This window comes from Strix aluco, chromosome 12 (assembly GCF_031877795.1).
Source record: "Strix aluco isolate bStrAlu1 chromosome 12, bStrAlu1.hap1, whole genome shotgun sequence".
Classification (NCBI taxonomy): Eukaryota; Metazoa; Chordata; class Aves; order Strigiformes; family Strigidae; genus Strix; species Strix aluco.
The window spans coordinates 18,160,205-18,177,904 of record NC_133942.1 but is presented as its reverse complement, the minus strand read 5'-3'; the positions used below and the strand labels follow the sequence as shown (position 1 = coordinate 18,177,904).

General features: G+C 43.6%; 1 long non-coding RNA gene across 1 annotated transcript; it reads left to right on the top strand.

Moving 5' to 3' along the window:
* The first annotated feature begins 5,321 nt into the window (after positions 1-5,321).
* LOC141928946 (uncharacterized) lies at positions 5,322-10,645 on the top strand. The gene is made up of 3 exons (XR_012624922.1): positions 5,322-5,401; positions 9,560-10,079; positions 10,438-10,645. It is a non-coding gene; the product is annotated as an uncharacterized LOC141928946 (long non-coding RNA).
* The last annotated feature ends 7,055 nt before the right edge of the window (positions 10,646-17,700 follow it).

Below are 17,700 nucleotides of genomic sequence, written 5' to 3'. Positions count from 1 at the left end.
TACTGTCATGTGGGCAGGTTGGTCTAGCCACACTTAATCCACCCAGTGCAGGTACCAGCAAGCAGTGACAACGGAGGGATGTGGATGTTGCTATAGGTCAGCAGACCATAAGTTTTTATGGCTTACACACCTGTCTATTCCATCAGACCTCCACTATCATTGTTGTCCATGCTGGACACATCAAACCTGGCATAGCTATGCCTCCCAAGATTACAGTCTATCTCCATTAGATAGGACAGGACTCCAGTTCAGAGAGTCACTATTTCAGTGGTGGTAGCTGAAATGTGAATGTCTGTTAGTGTGACATAAAGGTATGCTGAAGGCCCAGCTGATATTTGAAGATTCAGACTGGATATTAACTGCTAACAGCATCTCAATATGGGAATTCTATGCTTTGAAAACCCCTAATTTTCAGAAGTCCCTGATGACTCTGTGCTAACCTTTAGCTGACTTTAAAAATGAATCCAGCCTGGAAGTACTCTGCAAGCACACAGCCTATTATTGCCACTTTTTTCCCTGTACAATACCAAGAAGAATTAAAGACACTGGTAGTTTTTTGCCCCAGGCAACCATATATGATAATATAGTGCGTGGTTGAATCCCTGCTTGTCTAACTTTGCATTGTCAGAAACTCAGCTGAAGTCAACACTTAACTTTGCAGAACACAGTCAGCATCAAAATACCCACAGCAATCTGTATGTTTTCACCCCCAGAGTTAAATGCCTCCAGATAGTGAGGGCAATTCAGGGCTGAACCCACCCTGTGTCTCAGCTGGAGAAGCCAGTCATGAATCATCACAGATTAATGAAGGTTGTGCTGAGGATTATGCATGGATGCAGGAGGTAGCATCCAAATTCTCCACCAGAAATGAACTGATTGCTTTGATTTTTTTTTTTTTTTTTTTGAAAGATGCAAATGAAGGGAGTTTTCCTTGGCCTCAGAGTTCAGAGGAATACTTTTGTGTTGGGATTTTGGTTATGTTACAACATTTGACTTGGGAGGGCAGTCTCACCTACTGCTAACTTTTTGTAATGGTGAAACCCAGACTTACAATGAGGTCACTATCCACTAAAATATCTGTTTAAATTGTCACCTTTAATTAAATCATTTCATGTATTTGAAGAACTAGCCAGTTCCAGTACAGTCTCTTTGAAGGGATTTTTTCCCAAATATTAGACAAATAGTTTCATTTTATGCCAGCTGAGTTCTTCTCTCAGAAGAAACACAAGAGAGTTTTTTTGTTTCCCCTAATTATGGGGCTCAAGAAAGCACTGGGAATGATGTGGTATTGCTGTGCAAGGTATGGCATGTGATGCAGGCACCTCAGGAGAGGGTGTTGGAGAAGGTCACAGTCTCTAGTTCTGTAGAACCTTTTCCTTTTGAATAGGGGAGAGCAGAGAAATTCTGGATGGAAAAGTGCCCATTGGTTCTGTGGTCCATCTTTATTCTATCTGGGCTGCAGTCATCCTGATATAATCTCTATCTAGTTGCACGGTTATGTCCATTTCCATCCGTTATAAAAATATTCCTTCACTGACTTCTCCCATTCAGCTCAGATTAATTTGATTTCATCTCACCCCATGGTGATTTTCTTCCTTTCTCTGAAGAAAAATCCAAGCAGAGCCATTTAGGAGCCTATATTGGCAGAGAAAAGATGGGATAAGAAGGGTATTAAAGCACTGGAATAACTGAGGAGAGAGTTCAAAGCCAATGTCAGCAGAGCAGAGAACTTCCTCCTGTGACCTTTTCTCAGGCCATCTTTGCCTTCAGTATTTCCCAAGTTCCTCTTGGTTGTGATGGCCGAGTCCCTCATCACTGCCTCAGCATACCAGCAATGTTTACCAAGGACCAGTGGCTCAGATGACTGACAAAAGGCAGAAGGTCTTGGAGGCAAAACAACTGCCTTCCACCTCCGCAAGATCGTGGAGGAGGGGTGGCATCCTCTCTGCTAAGGTTAGGCCAAACAACACTGGGAAAACAAACTGACTTCCACCAGAAGAACATCTTTATTTGTTACAAGAAAGAAAAAACCTTTTCAGCCGCATCAGTGAAGCGATGTCCAAGTGTTCTCTTTAATCCTCCTTAATCATGGTGTTGCTGATTAACATTTGAATAGAGCTTCTAATTAGAAAGAAGAGGCACAAACAACCTCACCCTGCTGAGGAGGTGAATTCTCAACTCCTAGCACTCATTCCTGCATATGCTGCCCTGATTAGGGCTTGAATGGGACAATGATTAAAGAGGCCACTGCCACTTCGCAACCTCCCAATAGCATAGCTACATTCAAGGATTTATTTTCAACTGAGACTTGAATAAATGTTTTCCAAATGTGAGCCACTCCTGCCGAATGGGAAGAGCTTTTAAACACTTCTGAAACACCATTCCATCTTCTTCATTGCTCTATCGCACTGATCTCTGCCTGTGTAGAACATGCCCTGTTTAACCATAATGTATTTCAATTAGGATTGTGGTTTAAGCATATGTATTTCACTTGTTCATCTATTCATTATTCAAAAAGTAGCTGAAGCCTGGTGAAAACCTGAAAAGTGCTGTTGAAAAATTACCTCTACCTTCTTGGGCAGAAGTATTTTAACTTCTTCTATCTGTTATATAATTTATTACACGTATTAATTTGCAGTAGGCCTAACCAAAGTCAGGCCTCTGTTGTGCTAGGAACTATCCACATTTGAAGACCATGCTCCTAATCTCCTAGGAGTTTTTGACCTCTGCTTGAGTCAATTATATCAAACCACTTAGAAAGACAGCTTTTCTATGGCTATCCCCATTGCAGAACTGGGGAACAAAATGATCACGATTGACCTAAGCCTCGCTGGAAATGGATGTACAGCCACATACCCACTAGGACCTCCTGGTTACAGAGTGCTGGCAGACAAATTCCTGCTGCAACAGCCTAAGAAACTGCAGCCTTCAGCTGTTTTGCTGCCTGTCTGCCAAAGCTTCTCTCCCCTCAGTTTAGCATCTCAGCCTCTTCTGCACACAGGTCTGTATCTTGCAACATGTGGTGATGGCGGCTTTGAAGAAGGATGCCAAAACCTGCTTGGGTGCAATGAGGTCCAGGTCCAAGTTCCCCACTGAGGAGGAGGCAATATTTTAAACCACTGCAGCAACATTCACATAAACCCATCTTTCAGGCACCTTTCTCTCCCACAGATGCAGACGTAGGACACTGGGAGACCTCCTGCAGCACAATGCATTGTGGGCCTATTTTTTTCCTGTGGACATTAAGTTAGGCAAAGAGAGATGGAAAGTGTTTTGTGGCCTGCAGCATGTGGAGCAGGTGCTTTGTAGACCCTTCTGCACTAAATTCCCTTCGTTGTCCTCATTTTCCTAAATAGAACTGCAAAATCATCCTCCTCTCAGAACTAAAGACATTTTCATAAATGGGACCTTGACAATATTTTCCATCCAGGTACCCAAAATCGGGCTTTGTGATACAAGTGGACTCATTATGAGGTGGCATTGAGCTCTTGTGGCTTGAAATCATTACCAGACTATGCAGAACAGAGACAGAAGCAGGTGAAAAGGAAGAGGTAAAGCTTGCAGTGTAAGATCAATGGATCTGATTCAACTGTGGGGGAGAAGTAGAGAGATTTTACATAGAGCTATGGAAAGAAATAATCTCTAAGGGATCCTTCACTTCAGAACTGTCTTTTCAGTAGTTCTGGGCCATAGGCACCTGAATAGGTGAAAAGGCAACTAGCCAGCTTTTTTTTTTTTCCCCCAGCCCATCACAAAAGCAACTTTGTAATAGGTGTTTGGTGAGTGAATTGCGACTGGTAGCACTTGGGAATGGATATTCAGCTTTCGCAGTGCTGGAATGACCAGCTGTGCCCACTCCACGTGCAAGCTCAGCAAAGGCACAGTCCCACATCTCACCCTCTACCTGTTCGTAGACAGATGCCAGAAGTAGATACACCTCCAAAGTATGTCTTGGGGTGCACTAAACCCTGAGCCTGCTGAAAAACTCATCTGTGGCTGCACATTCAGCTCCTTTCTCTTGGCTCTGCAACAAGGTCTGATCTTGAAGGTGCCAGCACAGCTGGACCCACCAGACAGCAAAGTCCTCAACAGTAAATAATGGTGGTTTACCTCTTTGCCATTTCTTTTGTCTGCCATCCAGAGTGGTTTACTGAGCATCGCTCTATTTCTGAAAGCAGGAAAGTGTATGTTGTCTGGGTCTGAGAGCCTATATCACCCAGATCAAGCTAAATTCAGACCCACAGCCCTCAGCTACAAATCTCTCCAGGCTGACTAGGAGGTGACCTCTCTGGCAGAAACACTCCTCTTCTGTGGCACTCATCAGGACCTGCCAGCCACACCGCTGAGGCTCATTAGAGAGGGAGATGGCAGTCCCTTGGCCTGGTCCATCACTTGGTGCCACAGGAGCTCCAGGTGGCCTCAAATGTCTGCAACTGTCAGAGCAAAATGGAAAATTGTTCAATTGACTTGACGTTTAACCTCCCACAGCAGTAGCCCGGGAGGAGGGAGGAAAAAGAGGAGAAGAGAAAGGCAGAGAAGGAAGGGCACAATTTGTTGAAAAATCCTTTTTAAAAGAAGAAGCAAAAAAGTAAAATGAGGTGGCAGCCACCCACATTTAGAGCTTATCTGCAGAAGCCTGAGTTCACACACTCCAGTAATGATCATCGTATAAATGCAAAGACATCTCTGTCATTTAGCAGCTGTTTCCTGGATTTCAAGATAGCTTGTTCCTATGGGTTAGAGAGTGACAAGCTCCTGCACAAATGCAGCAGAAAGACATGCAAAAAGGCCTCTCCTTGGTCTCTGAGAGCTTTCCAGCCCTGCTAACTGGTTTTGTATCTACCCTTCCAGCTCTGGAACTGCTCATGCTCAATGGCCAAGTCAAAAAAGGAGTTTAGAGAGACCACAATACACTGGAAACACACTAACTTTTTCCAGATCTGCTCTCGGGAAGCTGGCACTCGTCAGCACCCCGCCTGCCCGGAGAGGTCCTGATAACCTGCTATGGGCAGGTGAATCCCCACGGTGATGTCTTGTGCAAAGGCAAGAGCCTGCTGGGTGCTGTGCTCAGTACATTACCTCTCTTGATATGTGTGGCTTTGGGGGTCCTGGTGTCTCTGATTGAAATTTAAAATTCCCAGTGACTTTTTCCCCCCTCCATTGACTTCCTAATGTCCCAGCTATTCTGGGAGTATGCCCTGGCAGGACCAAGGGCTATTCTTGGACCACTCTGCTTATCACACCCAGCAACAGCAGCGTTCACTGACAGCTCCTGCTGTTGCAAAGCAAGGAGGGGCGGGCAAGAATAATTTCCCAAGCCACGGCAATGCAAGTAGAGCTGTGGCTTTCTCTGTTCAGACGATCTAGCTCCAGAGAGCAGCAGCTGAGATACAGCAGCAAGGTAGGGAAAGACAGTTTGGAGTTCAATACCTCTGAAAGCGAAATAATCAGCAGTTGAAAAACTGATGCAGCAGTGAAAAGTTGCTTGATTTCAACTAGAAATAAGGAGGGTTTCAGGTGTGTGATGAGGTGGAATGTCTCTGTCTTAACCATTCTGCTCCCACTATGCATGCAAGGACGCTTTTAGTGACAAACTTTCTTTAGGAAAGAACATGTTGCCAGCCTGTGCTAACAGGGAACCAAATTACTGGCCACTGGTACCGGGAGGAGGTATGAAATAAATTGGTCAGGGGAACCCTTACTTTTAAAAGTCAAAAATAACATGGCATATAATGTAAAGGTCAAAGTTGAGCATTGAAGGCCAGTGACTCGTATACAATATAAATTCAAGTGTCACAACAGAGCAATAGTGGAGCAAATTGCTGCAAAATGCAGGACCTGGCAGGTAGCAGCAGGATATTGAAGACAAAGCTCACACAGTGATTTTAACAGGTTTTGAAACCTGCTGCCATATCTTGGTTTTGATTGCTGTGATTTCTATTTGGGCTCATTACGAGTGTCAGAGGTTTGGGCTTTCTGTAGAGGTGAGGGGTGTATTCACCTTATGTTCATTGTACAACCAAACCAACAATAACCTAATAAATAATAACTAATAAACCCAAGGTTTAATTACGTGAAACCCTGAGCATGTTATGAACAGAGCAATCCTTCCAGGAGCAGCAGCCAGAGGAAGGATGAAAAAAGAGGACATGCAAGAAACTGGTGTTAAAATAGCTGTTTTGCTGCCGTTTCATTGAGCTCCTTAGGTATGTGTGTGCCACGGTCAACTTGGCAAATCGCTTGGTACAAGACATTAAAAACACAACAAAATGCCTTAAAATGCCTGGAACAGGATTACAGGTACTCCAGAGAGAGATCAAATGAGTGCACCTCAATACTAGGGAGCATTTTTGGTTAATGCCAAGTGCAGCTGGTCAGAAATCCCTGTATTAGGGCTCTTCTCTTGTCTCCTAGTTCTAGGTAGGCTTGGATGCATAGGGGGAGGATATGTTTATTTTGCTGGAGACGTGCTCCAACACGAGAAGGGCATGAGAGCCCATGGCTCCAAGTCCTGGCCTTGGAAAGGCATTTTGATATAGCCTGTTATGAAGAGAAAAGTGATTGGAGAAACCCAGTAGGGCCTGCCTGTCATTAAACTGGATCTAATGGCAGGAGAAGATGGAGCTAAAGTTACTGTGGGTGATCCTACTGCACATGGGATCAGGTTTTTCTCTCCCACCCTACTCGTGCCATCAGTTGAGCTTTGCACAGGCAAGAAGTAGCAGCTCTGGTTCTTGCTTCATCACAGCCAGGACAGCCAAGTGGTCCAGGCTCTGTCCAGCCCCGCTGCTCGGCTTCAATGCAGGAAGGGAACGTTTTCATTCCACACCACTTTGCCAGGCACGCTTTCAAACCTAATTAAGCTTAGCGTTATCATTGTTTTTATCACATTAAGATCCCACTTGGCTCTCAGCAGCACAGACCACAAAGTCAACACTGCATCTTTAAACAGAAACAACAGATTTTGGTTCAATTAAAAATTCATTAAAATGTAAATTAGTTTGTAGGGTTTTTTCCTTCTAATGCCTATTCAGTGTGGCACTCTAATGGCACAAAGCATTAAGGGGGGGTTAACTCCAAGCACAGAGACAAATTGCTCTCGATATACTCACCTGCTTAAGTGATTTTGGAAAAGCATTTAACCCTTTTCCCTCATTCACCAAGGTTTCCACCTTACTCCAGTTGTTTGTTATGATCTTTCTTTGTCATGCTTTCTTAAGTCAAAACTGAATAACTGACCTTATCCTGCAGCTCTGCTTTCCCTTCTCCTTTGCAATTCTCCTACAGCTCTCGGGAAATTCTTTTTCCCAACAAAACCCATCCTGAAAGCCAATTGTTTCCTCCCAGACCCTGTTAGATATGCCAGAATAAATTTCCTGGATGCTTCCCTTCCAGCGGCTGCACAAGATATGGTGATTTAACCACATACTTATTAAATCATTTGTCTCTTCTAATGCGCTATGAAACCACGTGTGAGCATTATTATTATTATTTTCCTTATCATTGTAAACTCAGTCGCTATTGCAAGTTCATTAGGTGTCGTTAATTGCTAACAACATATTCAGAACGTATGGTAAACGCAATTTAATTGAGAACTAATTAACTTGTTATAGTTATCTCATTACATGCCAATTAAACTTTTTAACATTCCTTTTCAGTAGATAAAGGAACAGTTAAAATCCCAGGGACCAAATTCAGAGCTGGTGTAAGGGGGGAAGCTTTGCTGCCTTCATTTGTAATGCGTTTGCTGACAAGGGTTTTGCTTTGCATCTTGCATTTTTGTAAGATTAAGGGAAGCCAAGGGAGTCCAGGTTAATTTAGTGTGTCTCTGAAGAGGCTGAGAACTTAGAAAAAAAATGCCTCTGATGGTGGTTTTATGTTTCATGAGAGGAACTGAAAGACCAGGGCCAGGAATTTCTGCTCTGAGGCTGAATCAATCTACAGGTTTTGGTAACCAACCTCCAGCTTTTCCCACATCTGCAAATTATATGGGGGAATATTTATATACTACACCCAATCCAGAGTATGTGCAAAGGCATCCACTGATCATGGGCTTTGGATCGGCATCTCTGTGCTACATCATTTCAGGGGACTCTCTCCAAACAAACTCCAGCTGATAGCACACAAGAGAGTTCAAGGCAGTGTGATTGACTGTACCTGCCCCCTACCAGCTCTGTGATCAAATCACATTTGCCTAGTTTATATTTCTCCTCTTTCTCTGCATGAAAGTGTCGAGCAAACAAAGGAGAGAGAAGTAATGGAGAAAAAAAGCAAAGCTGTGTGAGTACAAAGTGCTTCCCAAAGACACAAAATAAGCAGCTGGAAAAAACTGGGAACAATATTGCCTTTGATCTCTAAGATAACCAGGTTCGGTCATCTTAGATGTTACTAGTAACATCTGTGGCTTAAAAAAAAAAAAAAAAAAATCAACCTGTAGCTGAGCCATTAAGTTCACAGTGTCACTGTAACGTTGGCTTCAAACCCAAAACAAAGTCTTTGAAAGTGAGAAGAATTCAAGAGGCTCTTATTAAAGTGAGAAGTAACTCTTCTGGCAGTATTGAAGTAAAGGATAAAGTCACTGAAGGGATTGATGATTAATTTCTGCTTTATTTGCTCACTGAAATAACAGTGTGAGAAACTTGGAAAATATGTGAAGGGACAAGTGGGAAGGTTCAGTGCCCAGCTACATGAGGCTTTGACCTAAGCAACTTTCCCCAGATAAAGGAGTCGCTGCTACCTGGGGTGGGAAAAGAAGTCCAAGAGCGCTACTACTCTGCCACTGGTATCGCAATGCAACACAGTGAGAGTCATCTGACATGAATCAAAACAGTTTGGGTGTAAAGCAGAGTTAGCATGGACCAGTATCTTTTGTCAGAGTGCAGAATCATCCACAGGGTGTTGATTCATCTACAGTGAGAGCAAACCACGCTCTACTAGAGCAAGGATATATGAAAAAGTGTCAGGGAAATGAAGCTAGAGCAGGGAGGCAGAGCGAGCTTTTTGCGTCCTTCAAAGTAAAGCAAAGGAGTACCTGTGAAGATGAACCTTAATTTAAACCACAGGGAAGAAGAGTGTTAATGCAAGACCCATCTCATGCAGCTTTTCCAATAAGGGCTATAATACAACAAAAGCAGCTGAAGAGGCTTTTCTCACAGAATTTTCTAACCAACTTTGTAAAGCTGAGAAGGCAAAAGTCTTCTGGAGACCTTTCGTGTTATTAGTTTGCTGAATCCTAACATTTATGTGTGTCTTCCACAACCATTGTCGTTTAAATAGATAGCACTCCTCAAGTGGAAAGGATGGGTGTGATGTAGTGTTATGGAGGTTACTAGTGCCTACCAGAAGCCTCAAGAACTCTTCAGCATTTCTATCCAGGATGTGCTCAGATCGCAATACTTGCATGGTGAATGTGTTTTTACTGTGTGTTTTTATGATGTTTTCATTATATGCTTTTATTATGTGGTTATAAGCTGCTAGAACGGAAACAAGAGAGATAAAGCTTGATTGATTATTATATTCCCAAATATAAATGGAGGTGTGGTTTTTTTTTTTCCACTAGGAATCTATGAATGACAGACAAGTTTGACTGGGATGCAAGTTCAAGCATTAAGTCCATTCCTGGAATAATTAAATCCAGCTCCTCAAGTCAAGTCAATGCTGATGCTTCTAAGCCTTCTTCAAGACATCAGCCCCTCAGCTTTGCACAGCTGGAGAGGCAGCTGGGAGACTTGGTGCCCTATGTCTCCACAGATCTCCAGGAGCCTCAGGCCACTAGGGTTACCTCCTGAAATCCCCAAAGCTGAAGCAGAAGCTAAATTCAGAAACAAAATGGGGTGGCCCAGGATCTTGTTTCTGATGAGGTCTAATTTAGACAACAGAGTCAAGAGCTCTAATGTGAGACTGTGTCCTCATTTAGGGCTTAGTGTTTTGTGATGTGAAAGGGCTGGCGGGTGCTAACGAATACCCTGTGTTCCCCCTCGCTGTCCCCACGGCACGGTGCAGCCCCCCGCTATGCTGCTGCAGGTCCCACTTGTGACTGCCTTGGTGAAATCCAAGGCTTGCTCCAGTTCCCAGCGAAGGTAAGCCACTTTAATAACATCTATTTATGGTGGCCATGGTAATGGGCTCTTCATCAGGGGCTGCAGGGACTCGGCACCTCGCAGAATCAGGCCTTTCAGTGAGTTCAGTTACCTTTGCACAGTTCCCTCATGCAATACTGTACTTCATAAACGTTCCCATCTGCCAGTGCAAGTATTCATCAGGCCGATGAACATTGTGACTGGTTTCAGCTGACACAGATTCTGCCTTTTTTGTGCTATATTGGAGGCCTATTCTCCACAATGCTCCCTTCATTGTTCACCTACCCTGGAGACAGCAGCTTGCTATGAAATATATCTCCCAGGCATCTCGGTGTGAACAGAGCCTTTTCTCTTACAGACCTGAGATGGCTATCAGTATCCAAAATTCCCTGCAGAGGCCCTTGAATGAGCTGACTGGACCAGGAGGAAAGTGTGATGAAGTGTGCTCTGGGAGAGGAAACATCCTGGCTTTCAAGGAAGAAAAACCAAAATCTTCCTGTAATTTATTTATAGAAAGAAGCAAGGGAAATCTTTCTGGTTTCTCCAAATAAAACTCTCTCATTCCTTGACTCTAATCATTCAATAACCTCACACAGAGTGGAAGTATTTCCCCATCCTCTGTAGATTTTGTGCCTTGTATTGTTGCTTGTTAAATATATGCCGGCACACCACTTCGTGCAGCATGCAGGCTCATGATCTTTGCATGGCTTCTTCCCCTCTAGGAATGCCATAAATAAATCACTAGGTCAGGAAGGCTGTTACATGCCTGTGGTCTCTCTCTCCCCCACACTCTTTTTCTCGCTCCTTACTCCTTCTACATTTGTACAGAGCACTTAAACCTGCCAGGACTGTTATGTGCAGTCTCCCCCTTCTGCTGGTATCTCGCTGTGCTAGGTGCAATCCAGCAGCAGATCAAACATTCATATTCCTCGCCACAGAGGACACTAATGACCTAAGATCAGAGCAAAAATCGCATTTAGGTGCAAGCTGCACTGAAGTTTTCCTTCCTGAGGAAGGTGCTCGCTGGCCTAACAAATCAGGTTTCCAAAGAGGTGGGTTTCCAAGCGCGTGGTGCTGCACAACCAGGGTCATGTATTCAATACCTTTAATTTAGGATCCAGAAGGGGAGTATGATATTGAAAATATCCTGCCCCAGCTGCTCCTACTGTGACTGGGGTGTTTTCAATGCACTAAGAGCTTTTTGGATCAAATGTAGGTGATTTTTCCTTGGTGTTGACCACCAAGAGGCAAGGTCCTAGGTGAGCTCTAGGCAAAGAAGTTCTGTTCTTGCTTCCACAGGAAGAGCTAACCTGGAGGCCATACTCTCCCCACTGCTTCTGGCTAGATCTCTTTGGGGGAAATCCCTCTGCCCTACTTTACTCTTTCAAAATTCCCTTTGTTCTGAAGCCTAAGCAATACACACAGCAGCTCTGCCCACCACAAAGGACACGAGAGACAAGAAATATTAGTATATAAGAGCAGAGAAAAGTATTTATTATTGATGGGGGGCAAAACGACAGTCACTGTAGACAGAAATCAAGTGCCTTTCTAGAGCTGAAATGAGGTTTCACATTAAAGGCCTTTTGCACAGCAGTTTTTTACCTGTTAGTAAGAGGTAGAGAGAAGTTACATTCTTTACAATGCCCCTTAAGATTTTGTCATTTTTGCTAAATGGAACATATTGTTGAATCTCATGTTTTCCTTGCAGAAAAGTTCTCATTTGCAAAGGACCATGTGTGCATGTGATTTTTTTCTTTTTTTGCTTATTATAATTGCTGTTGTAATCTGCACATTTTGCAAAGATATAGATCAAAATTTTCCCAAGGACCATAAGAAGATGAGGAAAAAACAAGACAGCCTTCCTGTAGGTTTTCTCAGGTGTGCTCATCACTAAGGTGATAGATTTTCAAGCAGTTAGCAGAACCGTCTTGGATGACCCCAGAGGAGAGTTATAAAGATTTCATAGAATCATAGGATGGTTTGGGTTGGAAGGGACATTAAAGGTCATCCAGTTCCAACCCCCCTGCCATGGGCAGGGACACCTTCCACTAGCCCAGGTTGCTCAAAGCCCCGTCCAACCTGGCCTTGAACACTGCCAGGGAGGGGGCAGTCACAGCTTCTCTGGGGAACCTGTGCCAGTGTCTCACCACCCTCACAGTGAAGAATTTCTTCCTTGTATCTAGTCTAAATCTACCCTCTCTCAGTTTAAAACTGGTATCCCTTGTCCTATCATTATATGCACTTGTAAAAAGTCCCTCTCTGGCTTTCTTGTAGGCCCCCTTTAGGTACTGGAAGGACCTCTTCTTTACCTATTCTTGTGTCATCTTCTCCAGCCCTCTTTTTAACTCTGACTTCTCACAGGCAGGAATGATCTGAAATCTCAAGTTAATCTTGCACGAAACCCCCTCCCATACTTCATGGTGCCCACACACAGCTTATTTCTTCATCCCACATGTAGGATTGTTTATCCAAACTAGGTAGATTTACCTCCTCGACACAGTTGTGGAGAGTAATTGGGTTTCTGTCAAGTGTAGGACAAGATTAATCAAACCTGCCAACTTGAAACAGGCCAAAACTAGAGTCAAATATGACCTGTGCTTTAAGGGCCGTGAAATGCAGACAGAAGTACCGTGATGAAGGTATACTGCAGAAACAAACCTGAAAGAAATGTCATGTCTTAGCAGCTTTGAACTGAGATAAGAGACAAAATTCAAACCCCAGTGAGGTCTCAATTTGGCATCTGAAACCTATATCTGTTTATCAGACACTTAAAATCTACCATTATAAGTAAGAAATTTTTATCAGTTTGGAATTATCTCAGGGGGATGCGTTGTTAAATTCAAATAATTGCTGGTTGAGTGCAAGAAATGTGCATGCTTCTTATGCACCAAGCACATGTGCATATTCTGAGTGACTGAAAAGATGGCTCTGCTGGGTTAATTATTTCTCTATGGGGTGGGAAGAACAAGGGCGCAGTGTGTGGGATAGAGTATAGGCAGGGAACAGTGCAGGTATCTTGTGCTGTTTCTATTTCAGGACTATCAGCAAAGGGCTGCTTTTTTCCTCTGATGACTGTGCAAGACAAATGTTGGTTTGCAGCCAAGGCTAGGACAGCTTGGATCAGCCTGGAGTGCCGACACTGGGATTGACCTTCGGGCTGCCGAGTTTTGCACAGGTGGATGGAAACACAGCAATCATCTACGCTCTTCAACGCTGAAGCATCTTTCAGCCCTTTCTTCTGCCTTCTGCATTGGGCACTGCGGTGGCCTTCAGCGTATCAAGGATGAGCAAAACATACTCAGCTTCGAGACACCCCCCCCAAAAGAGGGTCCCCCCCATTTCGTGTGTGTATATATACACATGTGCGCACACAGCACTGCCACCCAGTGGCTTGCTTACCACAAAGCGGGGGGGGAGGGTGCAAACGGTTGAGGGTTTTTTTTCCCTAAATACCATTAATCTGTTATAAAAACTTTATACAAGCACATACTTAGCTCTGCCTTCCCAACCTGGAGGTGCCCAGCTTGGCACACACACAGAGCCAGGCTGTAAAACCGTGCCAACTGTGCAGCCACAATCAGAAATATCAATACCCTAGCATCAGGTTCAGATAACAGGCAATTTGCAATTGTCACACATATTCTACCTTTTCCCTTTTTTCTACCTTTTCCCTTTTTTGTGTGTGCGTGGTTAATTGTGAGGGGGAGGGCAGCAGACCTTATCTCTTGTGACTAGCGGTGGCAAAGCTGAAAAATTGTTTTCATTACCAGGTGGAAGGCTTTTCACATGCAAATTATCAATATCATTGTCAATGTGGCATTTTTATTAATCCAGACCAGCTTACCTGACCAAAAAAAAGAAGGATCATTCTTTCTTTATATCAAACATTTTGCTCTGACAATGGCGAGTCATATTTGATGAAATGTTGCATGGATCAACCACTTGCAATTTACTGCAGGAGAGAACGAAACAGAAAGGACTAATGGATGGGGTTGGGGTTGGGGATTTTTGGATGGGTTTCGGGGTTGGTTTTTTTTGCTGTTGCTCTTTTTCTCTTTAGACACTTCTCCTAAATGCCAGTCAAATGATGCCAGTTTACGTAAGCGTTTTAACTTCTCTTCTTCAACATCAAAGAAACTGATCTGGTTTTATAGAAGTGAGTATTTTTGTCTCTCTATTGTGTGCACTTCCCCTTCAGACACTGGGAAAATAAGGTCATGTTCCCTACTGAGTCCATCCTTCCCTATTGATTTTACTTTCTTAAAATCCTAACAGAGCTTGAAATTAATACAATTTAATTTTCTTCTCCCTTTCTTGTGAACCACCAAAGCTTTCTTGTTGCTGTTACACCACTCTGGGTATAAAGAAGAGGATAGACTTGGAGTCCTCCTTCCAATGGCAAAAATCCCTGAAAAGAGAAAATCAGGAGGGTTTTGGCTCTTTCTCCAAGGAAATACAGGCTGTCCCTTCCAGCCTAACAGATGAGGAGCTTCTTCACTCAGTTCAATAGGGGACAGACCACAGAAAGTTACAGACCCCTCTAATGTGGCTAAGTTCAGATTGCCCGACACTAGGAGATGTCTAAATGCCTCTGCTAGAGCTGCTTCTCAAAAAAAGACCCATACTCATCTCCCCCTGCCTATGACAAACAATTTGTCCAGCATTTGGGAGTCTTTTAGTAAGACTCACAGCTCCTCCAGGAGGCAGGTGAATGCACTTTATCAATGTACCTAGCTGCTTGTGATCCACCTGGAAAACATTCACCCACAGGTAAATAAAGCCAGGTGAGGTGACTGACAGCTCTGGAAGCTGTTTGGTTATTACTGGTGTTTCTCCATCTATGAGTAAAGATGCTGGAGTGATACTCTCTGATCCCTTACTCTGCATGGAGACCAGCAAGAGTATTCAGGAGAAGATGGAGAGCATCAAGCCTACTGAACCAGCATCCTTCCTTCCTGCTAATGAACCTACTGGGGAGGAAAAAACACTTCATGCCCCTCAGGAGTTGCCTGACTTTCGCAGGCGGGACTGAGGGTTTCACTGGAGAAAGCACCTCAAGGCAGGTTCGTTGCCAATAATGAGGCAATGAAACATCGCGACCCTGGTTAATACAGGCTCCCATTTGTCATGCCCTTTCATCACATCAGAGTACTGTTTAGCTGTATAAAATGGACTGTAAACTTTGTTCATTTTGGCTGACAGATATGATAAAGGTTATGTGTGTTTTACAGCATTACAGATTTGATGGAGAAAGGTCCCCTGAGACCTCTCACTGTACCAGGTCTTATAATTCGTCATAGCATGGCAAAGACCTCATGGGTCATCTTCTCTGTCCCTCCTTCGCTTGTTCAGGAGCCACTACCATTCTCAATGATGCTTCTCACATTGATTAAAAGTATTTAAAATATGTATTATTTTTGCACTCTCTGTGAGTCTGTGCCTTTCATACCCACATCTTAAATTCATTGCCTCTCTGCCAGTTGTTTGTAAATGTCCCTAGGTGTTTAACTCTTATTCTCTGAATCCTCTGAGCTATTTTTGGTGAATATGGCTATTACATATTCCTAGTATTTCTCAAAGGTCAAAAGAAAATATAAAAATGCCATTTCTTTTCTCTTCTCCCTTCAAAGCAGCAAAATGCAATATTGTTCTGGTGCAGTTACTTTTGCCGTTATGCTAAGATTTTTTTTTTTAAGTACACCTTATTGTATTTACTGCAAATGTTCTGGATACAGAATTATTTCCTCAAATTATTAGGAACTAGAAGATATAATAGCCTTTCATTCTGTTTCAGAACATATTACTCTACCACAACAGTGTATTTGTGACAGTTTGCTCTCATCTTCCTGCCACCCATCTTACAAATGAGACATAAAATTGAGGCTCTGGACGCTTACGGACCCAATCCTGCAACATTTATGCACCTGTTTAAGCTGAATCATGTGAGGATTCATAGCAAATTGAATGTGCAGAATGACTAACACTTGAGGAACTATGGCAATCGCTCCAAAGCAGTTTGCAGTTCTTCAGGATAATGAGCAATGCATGAAACTATGGTGCATTATCTCTTCCTCCCCCAAATCTGGCTAGGATGCTGTAAAGGACGGACTTGGAGCGAATGCAGAATAAAATGTCCTCTCCTGCAGTCAGTATCTATTATATTAATTTCTTTCTATCACTATGGTAAGACTCCTGATCATGCAGAATTTAGTCCTGAGCAGTGCAACAAAATCTCTACGTTTTTATCGCAGAGTCACACTTGGTGATGTTATACAGCCTTGTTAATTGATTACAACATAATTCAGCAAGCTGCACTGTTTCTGCATCCTGTATATAGCTTGCTGCCTCCTCATTCAAAACCGTCTGTACTTCAAGGTCCTGGTCCCCATGTTTGAAGCCTGATCAGCTGAAGAATGATCTTTCTCTCTGACCTACATCTTTCAGAGGAATAAAGCAACAGATGATACCAAGTACAGGATTCACAGAGCTCTTTGTGCAAGCCCCTAGCAGTGGAGCTCTCCAGTGAAGGGCATCAAGCTTAACTCAGCTCACCCTGCAAGGAGGGTTTTTTTCATTTCAGTTAATAGCAGCATTTCCATTGACTCACGCAGGAGCAGAGTCAAATCCCAGCATGTCTTTTAAGACAAGCTACTCCTCAGCAGAAGAAGCATCTCAGCAGATAGGACGTCCCTGCCCCTGCGAGAGTCCTCATCCAGGCAAACCGACTCCCACCACGCACTGAACAATCCCCCCACTTATTGCTCAGCCTCCATCGAGATTTCTGTTCTTGCACATCGCCACCATGATTGGCAACTGAAACAGAAAGATCAGACAAAAGGAGCTGAAACACCACCTGGGATGGAGCTGAAAAAGATGCAGGAGCAGATATCTCCATCTGTATTCTCGAGGATGTGTAAGACGGGAAGCCAGCTGCGGTGTGGTGCTCCCAAATCACAGGGGACTGGTGCTCTGCCCCGCTGCATCTCGGGAAACCCCAATGTCAGTCCCTGCACCAGCAAGGTCACCTCAAAGCCTGTTTCCTCATCCTCAGGCCAGTCACACTGCTGTGAAACTCCAGAATAGGGTAAGCAAAAGGAGTCCAAGAAGAATAAAACAGAAGGAAAATGAGGCTTTTCTCAGATTTATGCAGAAGGTAAATTATGGGGCTACTTACACCACCTAAAATCACTTTCTCCCCAGGGGCCTGAATATGCTCTATTATAAAAGCTGTATACTAGACTGTAAATTTGCCATATATACTACAGTGTAATTGTACCAGACTCACCTATGCTGTATTTTTTACCTATAAATGTAGCGGTGATTTGTTTGTCTCCTCTTTCTACAAGAGTTTCAGAATCCCCAGGAAAGCACATTGTTCGTAATGGGCTCCTTCCACCATTTAATCCAGATAAAGAGAAAAGTCTTCCGCTGAGTATGCCTTCCCCTACGCATGGAGATGCTTACCCCGGTGCAAAGCACCTCGGTGTCCTCAGTAGGAATCACACAACATCGACAGCGTATCACACCCTGAGCAACCTACTTTTGTATTGATGCAAAAAGCCGTGCACAGAAGGGAAAATGGCAGCTTTCCAAGTGGCCCCAGTTAATAGCTCTGTTTTGC